This window comes from Protopterus annectens, chromosome 5.part1 (assembly GCF_019279795.1).
Source record: "Protopterus annectens isolate FY-2018-M chromosome 5.part1, PAN1.0, whole genome shotgun sequence".
In the NCBI taxonomy this organism is placed as follows: Eukaryota; Metazoa; Chordata; order Ceratodontiformes; family Protopteridae; genus Protopterus; species Protopterus annectens.
This window is the reverse complement of record NC_056736.1, coordinates 390,104,308-390,123,439: the sequence shown is the minus strand read 5'-3', so window position 1 is coordinate 390,123,439 and position 19,132 is coordinate 390,104,308.

The following is a 19,132-nucleotide window of genomic DNA, read 5'->3' as shown; positions in this document are numbered from 1 at the left end:
TTTGCAATACTTGAACAGGTTAAAATGGGCCCAAGGGGGGGTAATAACAAAGCATTGTTGGGGTATAAGGAGACTATGTAGCAACTGTTGACTGATGCTTTAAATACACTGGGTTTGAATGACCATATTACAATTAAGACTATTTTACAGTTGAAAGCATAGGTAGTCATCGTATTTGGATGGTTCATTTTATTTTATTTCACTATGGGCTATAAGACATTATTTGGGTACATGTTCATATAGATTTATTGATATGTGCATTAGTCTCATTTTTAACGCCAAGGTTTGAATCAGATTAAACAGCATGTATTGATACATGAATGTATTTCAACATATTATTTTAAATTTTTTAGAATATAACATTTTGACTGAATCTGTTCTAGAATATTATTATATACTTTGAGATTTTACAGATCAATAATGTAGGACATATTAATGTGATGACTGTCAACAGACTATGTTGCTTTTTTATACATATACTTTCTTATTTACTTATATGGACGTGCTTGGCCCTTTAAAAGTATGGTATGTCTTTAATGAGGTTTTTTGGCGCCTAAAACGAATATAAAAGCATTAATAAGCTAACTGAATTTATTCTGATGAAGTCCACATTACTGTGGATGAAAGCGCTTAATTGATTGTGTTTTGTAATAACAAAGATTAATTTTTAAGAGTGTGTGCTATTATTTTCATCAGTGGAGTCCGTTGGCTTTTTGGCATGATAGTGGTGCACAGATTCCTTGCCCAGAGTTAGTTGCACTTGGATAATCTTGGATGCATTATGCTGAGCAACTAGCCTGGAGGTGTGGAAATCCTTAATGAATATGGATATGGCTCTGCCTTTAGTGTTTCAATCCAGGTGAGGTAAGGTGGCCGAAAGGTGTGGTATGAATTCTAGCCTGGTAATGCAAGGGTGCACTCAGGAGCCTTGAACCAGGTCTCTGTCACTGCACAGATGTCGATCTTCTCCATTTTAAGGAGTACCTCAAGTGAATGCATTTTGAGGTTTAGACTTCTAGCATTGAGTAGCATTACCCTCAGATTTTGCTTGCTTGTACCTGTTAAGGTGGTGAATTTGTCCTTTGAACCTTACCTAAAAAAGGCAATATAGGGGTGGCAACAGCCTTAGTCAGTATCCGGAATCCCAAGGGCGACAGGTGCAGGACATCTCTGGCAAAGCATCGTGGCCTATCGATCATGTCATCCCAGGCAGACAGATACTGTATCCCCTTAGAATGACACTAGAAGCTTAGCCAATTGTTGAAGTCAATCATTTTGTCCTTGTACTGTGGTATCATTCTGGGTGATGGCAGGATGCTACTCAGGGCTAGGGTCATACCTGCCTTGGCTACAAGATTGGAGAGCTCCTCCACGTCTCTTTTCATGTAGTCCAGGGAGATACATCTCAGGTCATTCACACCAACATGGACAATGACAGAGTCATATTTGTACTTGTTGTGGAGTGACCTGAGTGCGTGCATTATGTGGCAGATCCTGGTACCCGACAGGCAGCTGACAGTAAATTTCTCCTTGTTTAGCCTGGTGAGTGGAACATCAGTGTGCCTGACTATAGAGTCACCTATGACTAGAGTGTTGGGTACGTTGTTATGCCTTATGGGCTGTGTTTGAGTGGCACACTGAGTTTGTGGGCTATGTGTCATTTGGGTTGTGTTGGGGGGGTGGAGTTTGCTTGTGTTTCTGCTTTTGAGGTCTTTGTTGCATGAGCAAATTTTTACTGAGAGCCTCCGCGAATGTAGGTGTGTGTTTCGTGTTTCTATGTGTGTGTTTTGGTGGTGTAGGTTTTGAGGGACTATGTGATGTGTGGTGTGGTGCAAGTGTTTACCTTCTCCTCTTGAATGTCTAGTGCAGTTTTGGGTGAAGAGAGCTTTGCTTCTAGTTTGGCTATATAAGTGCATCTCTCACAGGTTGTAGTGTTGGGTGGTAGCAGGAGAGGGTTGTCTCTGTACATGAGGCAATTGCTGCATTGCTCCAAGATGCCCAGATTCATCAGGTAGACATGAGAAAACATCGGGAGCTGACCCTTAGACATGCCTGGATAGGTGCTTATTAATTAAGTACAAAAAACTGTTTTCCTCTAGACAAGTGAGGAAAGTTGAGTGTTGTAGTAATTTGTAGCTTATTTAGTGCTTACAATGAGTTCTAAACAAGTGCTGAGCTCAAAGAAACAGATTTTAGTGCTAAAACTAAAAGAAATGGCTAGTTCTAAAGGAAAATTTGAAGAGCAGACTTTATGGCGCTGGGAATAGTTTAACCCTAGCTAAGAGGCGATGCATAAAGTGTGTGTGTGTGTGTGTGTGTGTGTGTGTGTATATATATATATATATATATATATATATATATATATATTTTTTAATATAACAGTAGCAAATGAGCAAACTGATTTAAACAAATTAACCAATTAACCAATAAAAAGCTAAAAACTGAGCCCCGTTCCAGCAGTCTTTGAACAGACAAGTTCTAACTGCACACTCCTGCCACTAGGATGCAGGGGAACCTTCTCCAAAAAAAAGATGGTCTGGATTAGTGCTCAAGTTATACAAACAAAGCTAGATTCAGCAGGTCTGAATTTAGTCTATGCTACAGCAAACAAGGCATACTAATTTTAGAAAAAAACAGTTCAAATAAGCAGGCACAATAAGCCTTTAACCAGAAACTCCCAGGTCAGAAGAGCAGAATCTACCCTCTCCTTCCACAAGAGTGCACACCACACCTTCTTAATGTAAAATAACTGGCCCAAAGCCCAAGTGCTTAAACCAGAACTAATACACTTTTAGAATAACAGACACTAAACCTTCAATCAGCAACTCCCAACTTAGAAGGATGTAACTTACCTGTCCTGCCACAACAGCGCAGACCACAAACCTTCTTAATGTAAAACAACTGGTCTGCATCCCAAGTGCTTCAACCAAAGGCTTAGAATAACAGTTACAATTTAATCAGGCTACTAACAAGCAGTAATAAATGCAGCAGAATAAATGCAATTAAGTACTTTTAAGAACAAACAGCGAAAGCAAAATAAAGTAATAAGGTAGGAAGAAACACAAATATAGTAAAAGCAGATGAATAAAGTGCAATTTTTTATATAACAATAGAAAACGAGCAAACTGATTTAAACAAATTACCCAATTAAATAGTAAAAAAGCTCAAAACTGAGCCCTGTTCCAACAGTCTTCAATCAGACAAGTTCTAACTGCACACTCCTGCCACTAGGGTGCAGGGGAACCTTCTCCAAAAGAGATGGCCTGGATTAGTGCTCAAGTTATACAAACAAAACTAGATTCAGGATGCCTGAATCTAGTCTATGGTACAGCAACCAAGGTGCACCAATTTCAGAAAGAAACAGTTCAAATACGTAGGCACAATAAGCCTTTAACCAGAAATTCTCAGCTCAGAAGGGCATAATCTAGCCTCTCCTCCCACAAGAGTGCAGACCACAAACCTTCTTAATGAAAAATAACTGGCCTGAAGCCCAAGTCCTTTAACCAGAACTAATACACTTTTAGAATAACCGACACTGAGCCTTCAGTCAGCAATTCCCAACTTAGACGGATGTAAGCTACCTGTCCTGCCACAACAGTGCAGACCACAAACCTTCTTAATGTAAAACAACTGGTCTGGAGCCCAAGTGCTTAAACCAAAAGTCTTAGAGTAACAGTTACAATTTAATCAGGCTACTATCAAGCAGTAATAAATGGAGCAGAATAAATGCAATTGAGTACTTTTAAGAAGAGGCAAAAGCAAAATAAAGTGCATTTTTTGTTTAGTAAAGTGCAAGGAGAGAGGAAGAAGGAGCAGAAGAAAAATTCAAGGTTAAGAACTTAAGTGGGTTGGCTTTCTCAAATGTTCTTTCCGTATTAAGTAGAGTGAACACCAGACTGGGAGACTGGGAAGATAGAATACATACACAGTTAAGTCCATGCTGCTGCATATTTCTCACAGGGCTTAGATACTTGTCCATAATGTGTGATATAAAATTGGGAATTGGGCTTAACTTCTAGAGTTGTCTCTGAAAAATGTTCAATCTGTGATTTACTTGGAACATCTTCAGGGATGGAATCAGAGACAGGAATACCCGCTAAGATGAAAGCAATACTTGGCTCTCTCTGAGATTTAGAGTCTAAGTCACTATAACAATGTTGTGATAATGATTCTGGTATAGGTAACAGATGTTTACGGTTTTACCTATAATGTGCATCTTCCGAGTCTATAAGGTAGGATCTTGTTTCAGAACATTTGCCAATAACTTGCGCTATGTGGTCAAAACCTTTTTCTGTTTGAAGTCTGACTGTTTCTCCTTCCCTTAATGGAAAAAGAAGTTTGCTCGACTTGTCATAAGATGACTTCTGGATTGAACATTTCTTAAATAATATTTCCTTGATGGTCTTATTATTCCTGGCTTTAGGGTTTAGTAGATTGGTAGGAATAGGTAACATAGTTCTTGTTTGCCTGGAAAGAAGTTGTTGAGCTGGAGATCTGAGAACATCATCATGAGGTACATTCCTAAAATCAGATTTAAGAAAATGTCTGAATTGTCACGTCTTGACCTTTCAAGTTGCTGTTTCGCACTTTGCACAGCTCGCTCAGTCAGGCCATTCAACTGAGGATACTCAGGACTGCTGGTAATGTGTAGAAAGTCCCATTGTCTTGCAAATTTCTGAAACAACTGGCTAGTACATTGAGTACCATTCTCAGAAATATCTTTGTGCGGACTGCCATGGACTGAGAAATGATGTTTTAGCTTAGTAATAACAGTAACAGATGTTGGATTGGGTAGTAGAGCAATCTCAAACCAATTTGAATAAGAGTCAACCAATACCAAGTAGTACTGACTGTTCCACTCGAAGATATCAGTGGCTACTGTCGACCAAGGTAGTTCAGGAACTGGATGTAGCTGAATTGGTTCTCTATGCAAGTGCGATCTAATACTATTGCATACTGAACAAGAAGATAGTACTTTATCAATGTCTTTCGGTAATGAAGGCCAAAATACTAATTCTCTTGCTCGCCTCTTAGTGGAAGCGGAACCTGGGTGACTATGATCCAGAATCTGGATGTAATCATGTTATAAGGAAGCAGGAACAACAATTTTAGGACCTTTGAAAATAATGCGATTTTCCATCAACACTTCATCTGTGTAAGGAAAATAGGTTTGCACTTCTGGTGGTACACTAGATTGCTTTGACAGCCATCCAACATTAAGTAGTGATTTGAGTTTTCAAAATCGGATCACTCTTAGTGTGATTTCTCAACTCATCAATCCCAGTGGTAGAAAAAGTACGCACTGCCATCACATCAAAGTCAAAATTCTCTGAATCAAGCTCTTTCGTTGTATTCCTGGGCGATCTGGAAAAGGTATCAGGCAGGTAGTGTAGTTTACCTTTCGTACACACCATTTTGAAGTTGCACATTTATAAACTGAGCATCATTCTCTGTAACCTTGCTGGAGCTGAATACATAGGCTTCTTTAGAATAGTAACTAGAGGTTGGTGGTCAGTCTCAATCTGAATAGCTTGACCATAAATATAATCATGAAACGTAGAACATGTAAATACTATTGCCAAATGTTCTTTCTCAGTTTGGACATACTGCATCTCAGTTTGGGTAAGTGTTCTAGATGCATAGGCTACTGGTCTGCCCTCTTGAAATATAACTGTGCCTTGACCAAATTTTGAAGCATCACAGGAAAGAATAACTGGTTTGTTTACATCATAGTATCTTAATGTAGGTGGGGTGGCAGTTTTCTTCTTGAGGTCATCAAACTCCTTCTGGTGCTGCTCTAACCATGACCATGCAACATTTTTTATGTTGGCTCTCTTAAAGGTGCTGTCAACTCACTGAAATCTGTTATAAATTTGCCTAAATAGTTGACTATGCCTAAGAAATGCTGTAGAGCTTAAACACTGTCTGGTACGGACATCTCAAGAATGGCTGCTTGCTTGGTTGGGTCTCTTCTCAAGCCAGTACTGGTAAACAAATGACCTACATATGTAACTTCTGGAAGTCTGAATTTTCACTACAGAAAACTGAGCTTCAAGCTTCTTTGAGGCAGTCACCAAAGCTGTAGACAAGAGTAAGGTGGTTCACATAGCCTATCTTGACCTTGCCAAGGCTTTCGACACCATCCCCCATTATGGAATTATAGCTAAACTCACTAAACTAGGTATAAATCCCTATGACACAAGATGGGTTGCCAACTGGCTCACTGACAGAACCCACACTGTAAAAGTTGCAAACTCCAAATCTGACTTCAAACCAGTGACAAGTGGAGTAACACAGGGTTCAGTCCTGGGACCTCTCCTGTTTGGTATCTACTTCTCTGAAGTACAGGTTAACACAGAATGCCTTTGGCTAATGAAGTTCGCAGAAGATGACTGCAAACTAGGAGCCATACTCGAGTCCCCAAATGATGTGGACATCTTACAGAAGGGCTTCACTGAGACAGATGCCTGATGTCAGAGCCATGGCCTCAAGCTCAATGCCAAAAAGTGCATTGTCATCCCTTTTGGTAAAAACTCTGTACCCATGAAGTACCACATAGGTGACAGTCTACTTAATGCCAAATGTATGATAAGAGACCTTGGGACCCAGGTGGACAGTAGTCTCTCCTTTGATAATCACATCGCCACAGTAGTCAGGAAATCCTTCTATGTGGCACACCTCATCACAAAAGGGTTCTCATCCAGGAAAAGAGAGGTCATTGCTCCCCTTTACTTGACACTCATTAGATCCATTATAGAGTACAACGCCCCTTTTGGAATGTACCTCACAAGACATCTGCAACAGCTGGAAAGGCCACAGAAGTACATCATAAAGAGGATTACTGGCCTCAAACAGATGCCCTACACTGACTGTCTCAAAAAATTCCAGCTTTATTCTGTAGCATATCGCCTACTCCGAGGTGATCTCTGCCTCACATATAAAGCTATGTCAAACCCAGAGCTGTTGGACATGCTACGCCTAAAGAAATCCCAATCCCTCTGAGCTACACGCTATAGGGACCTAAACCTTGTCACCACAATAAACAGGACATGCTGGAGGGATAGATTTCTGTCCCAAAGACTTCCCATACTCTGGAACAAGTTACCCATCTATGTCAAGCAAAGTTCCTCATTAGCACTCTTCAAGAAAAATCTTGATGAGTGGATGGGAAATAGGAAATACACCCCGGGGATCACTTCTGTGGCTCTGCTTGACAGGGGCACAGGAAAATAACTTTCTTGGGTGGCATAAACCAGGGAACCTTATTGGCTAGACTTACTTAGGCCCTTGGGCCAATAGCCTAGTGCCTACCTATGAACCTATGAACATGCACTGTCTAGAACTTTCTTTAGGTTTCCCTCATGCTCTCCATCACCATTGCCTCCAACCAATAAATCATCTACTATTATGGCACAAGGATAACCTGAAAAAATTTGCTCCATTGCATGCTGAAAGACTTCACTTTTAGAATTTATTCCAAATGGCATCCTTAGAAACCTGTATCTGCCAAACAGAGTACCAAAAGTGGTTAGTAATAAGGATTTGCGATTAAACATCACTTGCCAAAATGAACTCTTTGCATCCAAAACAGAAAAAAACAGTGGCATTTGGTATTAGGGCCGTGACCTCTTCAACTGTGAGCATTGGATGATATGGTTTTTTCAATGCTTTGTGCAAATCTCTTGGGTCAATGCATATTCTGATTTCATCTGAACCTTTTTTTTGAGCTGCTACCATAGATGATACCCATTCAGTTGGTTCTGTAACTGGACAAATTACACCTTGCTGCACCACTTTATCCAAATGAGCCTTTAATTTGTCTTGCATACCTATTGGAACTCTTCTTGCTGTTCTGACTACTAGAGGGACCTCTGGGTCAAACTTCATGGAATACACTACTGGAAGTTTGCCCAACCTATCATCGAAAACATCAGCATATTCTGAGAAAATAGCTTCAGTAAAATTAGAACTAGGACATGCACTTCTTTGGTAAAAGAAAGCAGATTCATTCTGAAACTATCTTTGAGACCCAATAAAGACTGTACTGGTCTTCCGACTTCACAGACTAACAAGTTGTAACAGTTCTTGGCCAAATAATATGAAAGCATCACTGAGCATTTGGTTTGAATCTCTTCACCTCCATAAGCAACACGTTTTGCACTACTGGCCACAATGAGTTGCTCCTTAGTTCTCACATTAACAAATGTGTCTGTTGATATAACATTACACTTTGAACCAGTGTCTACTTTAAGCTATGTGGATTTGCCATTGATCCGGACTGTACAGAACACTTCGTAAATTCACTGCATCAATTCTTTCATCAATTACTGATACACCATCCACATAGAAAGTTGACTGCTGCATCTTTACTTGATCAACCTGTTTTTTTGTGTGACCTTTCTTTACTACTGTGTGAGGTTTACCTGATTTACAAACTTTTTGGAAATGGTTCCATATTTTACATTTGTGACATTGCTGACCAAATGCTAAGCATTTTTCTCTTTTAGACTCATGATTTGCACAACATTTGTGACAGTTAACAATAAAGCTAGACTTGGGTTTTGCTGATTCATGCTTGTACTGTACTGATCATGCACCTTTAACTGAACTGGTCTTAGAACTTGCTGGAAAACTATGTGGTTTCCTTAATGAGCCAGCAGGGGGTGTGGCTGCCAAGTGCTTAGTAGGCCTAATTCTGTTTGCCATGTGTTGCATACTATCTACATTTGCTCAGGAGCCTGCTGAAACCATGCTCTTGTCACTTGCAAGCATACTTCTGCGTTTTTCTGTCACTTTATGGATTCGGCAAATATCTATGTCTTTGCTCAATATTAAATCACTATCATGAAGCAAGATCTTTCTCACAGCAGCACTATTAATACTACACATGAGCCTGTCTTTTATCAACTCATCTTTTAAGTCAACAAACTGACACATTTTAGCCTTGTTTCCCAGATCAGTTTTATAAGCTGCAAAAGTTTCCCCTGGTTTCTGATCTCTTGTGTAAAACAAATGCCTCTCTAGTGTAATATTTGTCGGGGGTTACACATTTTTCTGAACTTGGGCTTCAAACACTCAGGGTCTTCCCTTGACTCAGCCTGTACAACAATACAACGGTTTTCACCTTCTCTTTCATATACTGTCGGTGCCTACACAAACGAATGCTCTCTTTCTATGGCCTCTGACTCAGCTAAGTTTAGCAAAATGAATGCCTTGGTACATGCATCTTTATCTGAATAAGCTGATTGTATAAAAAATGTTGTACTCTTGCTCAAATATTTTCCAATTCTCTGCAATATTCTGATCAAATACAAGTGGTTAAGGGCTTTCGAAATCTGTCTGCCATATTAACACATACCAGTGAAGGGTTTTACAAATAAGCACAAACACAATACACATATGCCAGAAATTTATGCCAGTGCTTGTAACTTTGCTCAATATCACAACGAGCCTCTGTATAAGTGAATTTTTCAAAATAAGTATCTCTTGGGCACTGTAATATTCTTGAAATTACTGTATTGCACGAAACCGCCTCTTATCAGTATAAGAAACACATCAAATAACTGCATGATGCATGCCTCTGTATAACTGGACTTTCTGAAATAAGTTTCTAGGGCAGCATAATACTTTTGAACTTATTGTATTGCTAAAGTCATTAATCATCACTTTAAGAACTTCGAATAATTGTACAATGCGAATGAACTGGGCAGGAGAAGCTCAGAGTCAATAACATTTCAAAGTAATGGCACTTTGCGAAAAAACTGTACACAAAACACTGAAATTTCTCCAAAATGGTGGTACCTTTCTAGATAATTCTCTACAGTGCAAGAAACACTCCATAATGCAGAGACTTTGCGAAGAGACACACCCATAACAACAAACTTTTCCAAATGGCTATACTTTGCACTTTCACGAAATAGTTGCACTTTGCACACAAATAACTCTCTGAAATACATGCACAGTAATAAGCACACACTGTAAGCACTTTTACACACTTTGAGATACTTTGAATAACTATATTTATGCCCTTGATACAATACAAAGCCATAGTTATGCCAAAACACAGCACTTTACCAAAAAACATGCAGTCGCCTTGCTTTATTTAAGCTTAGTGTGCCCCGTTTGCCCTTATTATATTTGTTTTTCTCATTTAATCTCTTTTCATGCCCATTGTACTTTTCTTGTGCTTGTTTTACTCTAAACATGCCCGTTTTACTTTTCTGTTAATTGTTTCATCAAACACCTTTACTTTAAACATTTTCCCTTAGTTAGTAAACCTTTTGTGCTTCCTGCTTGTTTAATAATGCATTTTGTGCCCTTGTATTGCCCCGTTTTGTTCTTTTTATGAAACAAGTAGTTTGTGCATATTCTCATTACCTTTGCTTCTTTTCTGGCTCTTTTCCATGCTTTTTCTCTTAGATAACCTTCACTGTCATCTCTGCACCTTATCGCTCCGAATCTTATTCTCTGTGATCCTGGTTCTGACACCATGTCACTCTCCTACTTTGGACATAACAGAAGAGTCTTCATGGGTTCTGTTTAAGCAGCTTTATTTTATACAAACACAATATGTTAGAAGTTTACTGACTTTAACTTAAGTAACTTATATACAAACTGTCTGCCATATTCATGCATGCTTACTCCTTGGCTGCATTCTCAAAATGGCATTAGGAATGGCACATACTCGATATTTATATGTGCACTCTCAGTCTTTGATGTGCTACTTAAAGATACAGCACAAAGCACGTGCTCTCTGATCTACACTAGCTATAACTTCTGAAGATACTTCTATCTTCCCTAATAACACTCAAATAATTTCCACTAGCCATTCCTTAAATTCCTCTCTTTTTTAACAGAGAGGAGGGAAGGTGCTAGTGTCTTATTTTTACTTCTTTACCTTGCATTTTAACCTTATATTGTATTGATGTATAATCTGAAATAGTTGTTGGATGTGTGACAAAACTTTCAATTAAATTTCTTGTGGAATATAATTTCTGTCTAGTCTAGCCCAGTTATTGCACCTTGGGGAATAATATGTATATTCTATCAGAGCTCCTACTACTGAATTTACATCTTCTGTAACAAATATCTTCATAAATTTCTTTACAACTCTATCCTCTTTTGTTATATTTTCCCTTCCATGTTCCCCTTATACATCCTCACTATAGCAAATTAAGTTCTATTCCCCGCCTAAAAGTAATATTCCTGATGAAAACTGATTATTTCTCACAAAATTTTCTTAAGCTCCATAATAGCAGTTTTTAGTGGAATATAGATACATGCCAGCATAATCTTCCTACCTTATCAATAGCCACTTACAACCATAAATCTACCATTATTGTTTTTCTTTCCTCTCATATCACTACTGGAGCCCCTCTTGCAATTAGTCCAATTACTCCCATTTTCCTTTGTCCAATATTCTGCTTAATATCCTTTCTGAAATACTTGCTTTGCCAAATTCACATACTCATTTATTTCCAAATGTGTCTCTTGCAGCATTTCTATTTGCACTCTGGATTTCTTAATACAATTCAATACTCTTTCCTTTTTGTCTATAGCTGTGTGGCCATTAATGCTCCAAGATAATATAGATAACGTAGCCATTATGACAAATAATTATTATTCCCACCTATTATACATGCCAAGTTTTTGGAATATGTATTTCCAACTTTTGTGTTACATGCACAGACTAATGTTTGGCATTCTGATCTTTCATACAGTTGTTTCTTCTCATCTTTATTTGAACTTTATGTTTTTCAAGATACTTTTTTTTTATGAAAAACCTCAAATAAAAAGTAAATAAATTTTCAAAACTCCCAAATCCCCTATTAACTTAGAACAAAGACACACAACTATATGCATCTTCAAAATGTTAAATTTTAAATTTCCTTCAGCAAAGAATGCACAGAACTCTCAAGAGTAACTGCTTGCACCTACAGACAGCATGCCTCCATGGGAATGTACTCAGCAATGAGTATTTGTAAATTTCACCCAGAAAAGAAGCTGCAGACTTCTTGACTCCCACTGAACATTTGCTAATAAAAACATATCTATTAACTTTGCAGATGTAAGAAACTTAGCTTTTCATGGCTTTCATCATTTTGTCTTATTTTACAGCCTACATGCTTATAGCTTAAGCCAAGGGCATTAATCTAGACATTCACCCTTGTAAAAATAAGAAAACAAACCATTATTCTAGATGTAATATAATCAGTGCACTTTTACACCCCACTGACATCTCAGCAAAGCTGAGATCACAGCATATTAACCTTAAACTTACTTTTGTCAAGCCTTTTTTCTTTGCTATGGTGTAAAGACTGTTTCTTACAACTAAAAAAGAAGTACTTGTTTACTTTAATATCTTTAACACTTACATCTGACACTAAAAAGACCCCCATTTAAAATACCCCTGAATACACACTAAAAAAACTGCTTTATTATATGCAATATGAAGTTTATATCAGGAAATGTTTTATACAAATACTAAGAATAAAAATTACACTTACTTTTTTCCTTTTTGCTGCCCTTCTAAACAGTAATAACATAAATTGGGCTATATGCTTTACAGTCCACCCACAAGTTTAACAAAATAAAAATCTAGTCTTTCCAGACATTTTTTCTTGCAAAGCCATATTTCACAAACGTGAATAATGTTGTACAGTTGCCCGTCTATTCATTAATTTCAGTGTTGCTGCAGGTCTTCCTGTTCATCTCCATCACCCAACACCAGACTCTGATTCAAGTTCAAGGTACTTCTGAGTCTCCTAGTCAGCTCATGTGCTTTTTATTGTCTGTCAAGAATTTTCCTTTTGGATACTGGAAAAGGTTTCACTGGTAAAGTCTTTCTACAACTTTTACTGTTATAAGAATGAGAATCAGAGTCTTTTCTGCTTGCTGACTCACTTTCTGTTGGAAAAACCTTTTGATTTCCTCCTTAGCCTTTTCTGCATCAAACAATGTTGATCCTCCAGGAAAAATTACTCTGCAGACACCAGGATACAGCAGCTCAAATGTCACACCTGTCTCTCAGCATTCCCTAACTGCTAGGATTAAAATTGCTTCTCTTCTGCCTGGTGTACAGTGAATGATTGATTTATACAAATGCTCTGCTGTCTACATTTTATTTAAACTTTGCCATTCTGCTGTAGTTTTATCAGGGTCACCTCTTTCTGCTTGCATGATTACATCTTTACTAATACAGCTCTTGCCTGCTTTCTCATAGCCAGATGCTCTTGCAACTAACAAATCCTACTGTGAAACACCATTGTGTGTTCATAAAACCAATATATTCTGTGCCTTCCATTTTCTCTGGTACAGCAGAAAATCTCAGTTTTTTTCTGTATGATCTGTCTTCTAACTCTACTATTTTTTGAAATGGCTCTTCTTGAGAAGTCTCATATTAAGGAAGCTTTTTCTGCATTTTAGCCTCTGATGTTTGCAGTTTTATCGGTTCTATATTATAACGTTGACAGTGAGAGAACACCCTTACGTAGACACATCTTCATTGCATTAAATCCAGAATGGCCAGAACAGCAATTTTTTTAAGATTGCTGGGCCATTGTTGGGAATGTGTCATTTCCTCCACTGTAGTGCGATCTTGGAGTTGGTATATTTAAGTAAGTGGTGTGTGGGGGGCAAATTGTTGGGCCAAAAAAAAAAAAAAAACACGGACAAAATAAAGTGTGGAGGACTTTATTTTGTCCGTGGTTTTTTTTTTTTTTTTGGCCCAACAATTTTTTTCCCTTGGGAAAAAAATCGCTGTTCTGGCCATTCGAGATTTAGTGGTTTTGATGAAGATTTGTCGACGTAAGGGCATTTTCTCTTCTGCCCTGTCGACGTTATAATATAGACCCGTTTTATCAGTTTATCTGAACAGCTAGTTAAAATTTCTACTATTTTTCCAACTTTTATTTGAGTTGATATACTCCTTCAGTGTTTCATTTATTTTAATCAGCTCCGAGTACATTTGATTTATCTTTTCCTCTAAATTACTGGAAGCAATCTCTTGAACCAAAGCTGAAGCTTGAACTGCTTTTTGCTGAACAGGTAGCAGAATTCTTCTCAGACAGTGTTTTCTTTTCACCTTTTCTGTTTGATTTTCTCTGAGATTTTCCAGATTTCTTCTTTGTTGGTATCCAGGCAGTGTGCTTACTAGCCAGTAAATAATTTTTCTCAAAAAACAATTTCAATGGCACTCCTTTTTCTCAGTTTTGTGTTCACACTGGGAGAGCTGAAGTCAAGCAGTTGATCAATATGTGACCATTATAGAAGTCCCCTCCATGAGAATAAATCTGAGGGACATGGAAGCAGCTGGCTCAAAAGGGGGCAAGGTAAACTTTTCCAAAAAATAAAGCAGGCCCCATGGCAGAGTTAGGGGTCTGAATTGACAGATGATAAAATCAGCAAGAAGAAGAAAACAGTACTGCTGGAAATGGATTTATCCTCATGTCATGGTGAGTACCTTCATGTGGTTGAACTCGTTTGCACAAAAACTCACCAAGGCAACACTGATACAGAGAATTTATCTTGTATAGCATATAACATGGAGAGAGGTAGGTTAAAAAATAAAAAAAAAGACAACTGGGTCACAGGTCCTAAGATAAAAAAGTGGCCAATCCTGGTGAGCACATTGGTGCCAAGACTGGGAAAAATAGCACTGTAGAATCATCAAGATACAGAAGCATTCCTACAACATGGTTAGGTCAGGCGTAGTAGCCCACAAAAACTGACAGCCCAAGAAACAGCCATAAAGATGACACAGTAAACTATTGAGAATAATAAAGCAATTATGTATTGTTACTATTATGCATGAAGCCGAGAATTTCCAGATAGATGACAGTCAAAAAGATTAAGAGAAAAATTAGCGGAAAGAAAAATTCTTACAAATAATTGGCTAGGCTTAAAATGCCCCACAAGGGCAGTTAGCTTAGTACTAATCTATGAACCTATGAACAAGAAAAACTGTTAAAATCTTCAAATAAAAATTGGTGTTCATTAATACTACAGATCCATAAGGAACATTACATAGACAAAGAAACTTTGGGCAGGCTGGAAAAAGAAACAACAGAAGTGTGAAAATATAAAGAACAAAACCCAAAGATTTTTGAAAGGTATAAAAAGAAATATGGACATGGGAAAGACAATTATCAATATTTATGCACAGGAGAAAGCCAAACTAATCAATACAAAAAAGCATACAAAAATATTTGAAAAGAACTACAGGCAAAGGTGCTGAAATATGGAAAATTTCACAGCACAGAAACTAAAACAAATAGGGGATATAGAATATAAGATTAGTAAGGTGGAACTGAAGTCATGGAGAGCGAAAGATTTAGTGTTGAAAGTCTAACAGTGACAATGTTAGCAAGATGGAACAATTAGTCCCAAGATTAAGGAGCAGCAAAAAGAGCTAGAGGTATCTCAAGAATAGCATGGAAATGGGAAAGAAAAATATATCTGGTATGATGTAATATTTATGCAAAAGAGAAAGCAAAAATGAAAGTTATGTACTTACCATAACAATAGATATGTGTTGTTTCATTTTCATGAGGTTCCACATTTGGGTTGTCAGATCCAACCTAATGCCTTCTTCTAAAACTGTAGATCTGAGGCTCTGACTCCTCCTCTACCCATAATTCTCTCCTCTCCACTAAATCACCTTAGACTGAGTTTGGTTGCTTATGCCTAAACATTAATTCTCTCATATAACTGAAGAAACCTTTGGGGGGGGGGGTCACAGCAGGAAGACATATTAATATTGCAGTAAGGTATAAAAGTCAATTTTAACAGACAGATTCTTAGGTGAGGTCTGCTCGGTCACCAGAATCTGACAATAGTGGAAGGAGGGGGGATGTTAAAATGGATTAAAATGAGATAGCACAAATCTATCATTGTGGCAAGTACATAACTTTTGTATACAATGTTGCCTATTTCTGCCTGATTCAACCTTTGGGACAGATTTCTAAGCTGCAAAAAGGCACCCAGATGGCATTAAGGAAGGACATTCCTGAGAATAGTGGAACCAAAGGAGGAAAGTACCCTGGACTGCACATCCAATTTATAATGAGACACAAAAGTGTGAATTGTGGACCATGTTGCTGTTGCTGCTGCTGCACAAATGTCATTGATTGGAACTCACTTCATGAATGCTGTAGAAGTAGCTATTGCTCTTGTGGAATGGGCTTTTAGTTTCGTGTGAAGGGAGAAACTCTGTTGGTTATAAACCCAAAGAAATGCAGTCTGATAGCCATTTTCCCAAGTTTGCTCTGGACAAGTATATGAATAGTTGATCTGACATTCTGATATCCTCGGTACGATGTAAATAAAATCTGAGCTTTCTGTGAACATTTAGTATATGTAGTATATCTTCTCCTTTGTTTGAGAACCTGTGGAAAAAGACTAGCAAATTAATTTACTGGTTTAAATTTACTTTGGATGTCACCTTTGGTAGGAAGGAAGAATTTGTTCCCAATGTTACTTTGTCTTTATGAAATATGAAGTACAGCAGTTTGCAAGATAGTACTTGTAATTCAGAAATCCATCCAGCAGATGTAATTGCAACAAGAAAAACAGTCTTCCATGAAAGAAACTTGAAATCTACTGAAGCTGCTGTTTTTTTGGGTTAAGGCTTCAAGCATGATAGTGATGTCTGTTAGATATATAGTTAGAGATTTATAAATGGATGCACTTCTGTTTGCTAGTTAGATGCATATACACTTCTGTTGCTATAATATATGTAGGAATAATACAGTCAGTTAGATGCATACATTTCTGTTTGCTAGTATACATATACATATCTTATAGGGTTAAACTGTTCTAAACTACGGCATTCATCTGTAAATGTAACATGCTGGTACAGCTTGAGAAAAAGGCTGGTAAGGATAAGCTGAATATTCAGTGTTTAATGCAAGTTTTAAGGATTACAGATAAGAAATGTCCTAAGGACCCAGGTGCAAGAATCAACAGACTTCCTAGACTGTTATGTAATTCACCTTGAAACAAGAACACAAAGGAGCTTACTAACAGACTGTATGGCATCATTGATAAACAGACTGTATGACATCAGAAAATACCAAAGTAATGACTTTGAGAGTTCCCAAAAGACTGCTTTCATAAGAATGTGTATATATATATATATATATATATATATATATATATATATATATATATATATATACACACATATATAAGATGCAATCTGATTTATTGTGAGATTTGCTCAATGAAGAACAACTTTCATGTATTGAGAAGCAACTTGAAGACATTAAACCCTGCAAACTGTACAGTGTTGTAAATGTCATCTGTTAGACAGGTTATTAAGTACTGTGCAAGAAAGATAATAATATATTGCTAAGAAGGTTAATAGTCTGCAAAGTTTATGTGCACTAACCAGACTTTGTTTTTACAAGGCACTAAATCATCAGCTAATCAGACTTTGGTTCCAGCACACAAAAGCTGCTTTGCATTTATTTTTACTAGGCACTAACAAAGAGCTGCAGTCGGCATCCTCAGGCTAGCAAGACAAGACTGACATTCAGTCATTCATTTTAAATAACTTTTCAATGTCCCATTGGGAGCTGGATCACTGATCAGAGGACTGAATAAGAAAGCGCACTTGAGAAAGCATTGGAGATTTTAAGAGAGGCTGTACAGGAGTCATTGTGCCCTATGTGAAAGTCTGATATATATGGCTCCAAACCCATCAGTGAGAATAAATGGCAAGATTTAACAACTTCACATTTTCTGTTTCCACTGTCTGGTTGAGGAACCACTCATGAGGCAGTAAGATTCTCCTTCTCAACTTGTTTGCTAGCACATTTGACATCCTTGAGATGTTTACTGCTATCAGAAAATAATGTGAGGACATCACCCACTGCCACACTCTCATGGCCTCCCGAAAAAGTGGATATGATCATGTTTCTCCTTGTTTGTTGATGTATCAGACCACAAATATGTTGTCCATCTGGATGGAAATCACACCCTTGGGAATTAGGTCTTGAAAGGTCTGCAATGTTTGGAGGACTACTCTCATCTCCAAGACATTGATGTGAAAATTGCCCTCTAAGGTTGACCAAGTACCTACAACCATCTTCCCCTCACAATGACCCCTCCACCCCAGAAGGAAAGCTTCTGAGGTTACTGTGGTCTAAGGAATTGGTGGATAAAAGGGTCTTCTTTATGCTACTTATGGAGAGGTTATCAACCATTTGATGTGGTTTCTGCAAATGTGGGTGAGATGAATGTTGGTATGGAGGGGGTGTAGACATTGTGACCACTGGCCTGAAAGAGTTTACTGTAGTACCCTCATATGATATCTCGCCAGTGGAACTAAAGTGACAGTAGAGGCCATCAAACCTAACAGATTAATCAATCTTGCTTGAGGGAGTGGGTGCTGAATTATCTGAGAGGCTGCTTTTCATAAGGATAGTATTCTGGCATCTGGAAGCTTAGCAATTTGAAGAATTGTGTTGATGTGATATCCTATAAACTTTATTTGTTATGTAGGAGACCATCACAATCACCATTACTAATATTTTTCTGGTTGTGTTTATATTATACTTTTATGGTTAGACCACCAGCAACTTTGCAACTGCAATACTGTTTTTATTTGGTTTGTTTCGAAATAACCTCTTTACATGTGTTTATTCGGATGACCTGAATTATTAGGTAGGTTTTATTGAGTGGGAGGGTTATGTCTGGTTGATATAACCATGTGACACTAGAATTATCTGTGATTGGTTGATTTACAATTTTAAATAGTACTTTGAAAATGTTTGTTGTTATGGTCTGATGAAGCAGAGGCTACTCTGCAAAAGCACTAACCTTTTTTATTTCAATAAAGTTATTTATTTATGTACAGTTAACCACAGCCATGTTTGGAAGGAGTTCTTTTTCTTTTTGGAGTCTAGGGGGACCCTTCACTTTCATCCAAATTTGTGTCTTTGGAGACAGACTCTGGAGAAGAGTCTAAGTGCATCCATTTGCATGTTTGTTTTTTGGGACCTTGTCTCGGGGGACCTCTATAAACAGGTCTGAATCAGACAGGGAATTTGAGTGGTGAGTATTCTCTAAGTCTAAAGGTATGGACTGTCCCCATCAACCAGTATGAAAGGAATAAGTCACAAGATCCACT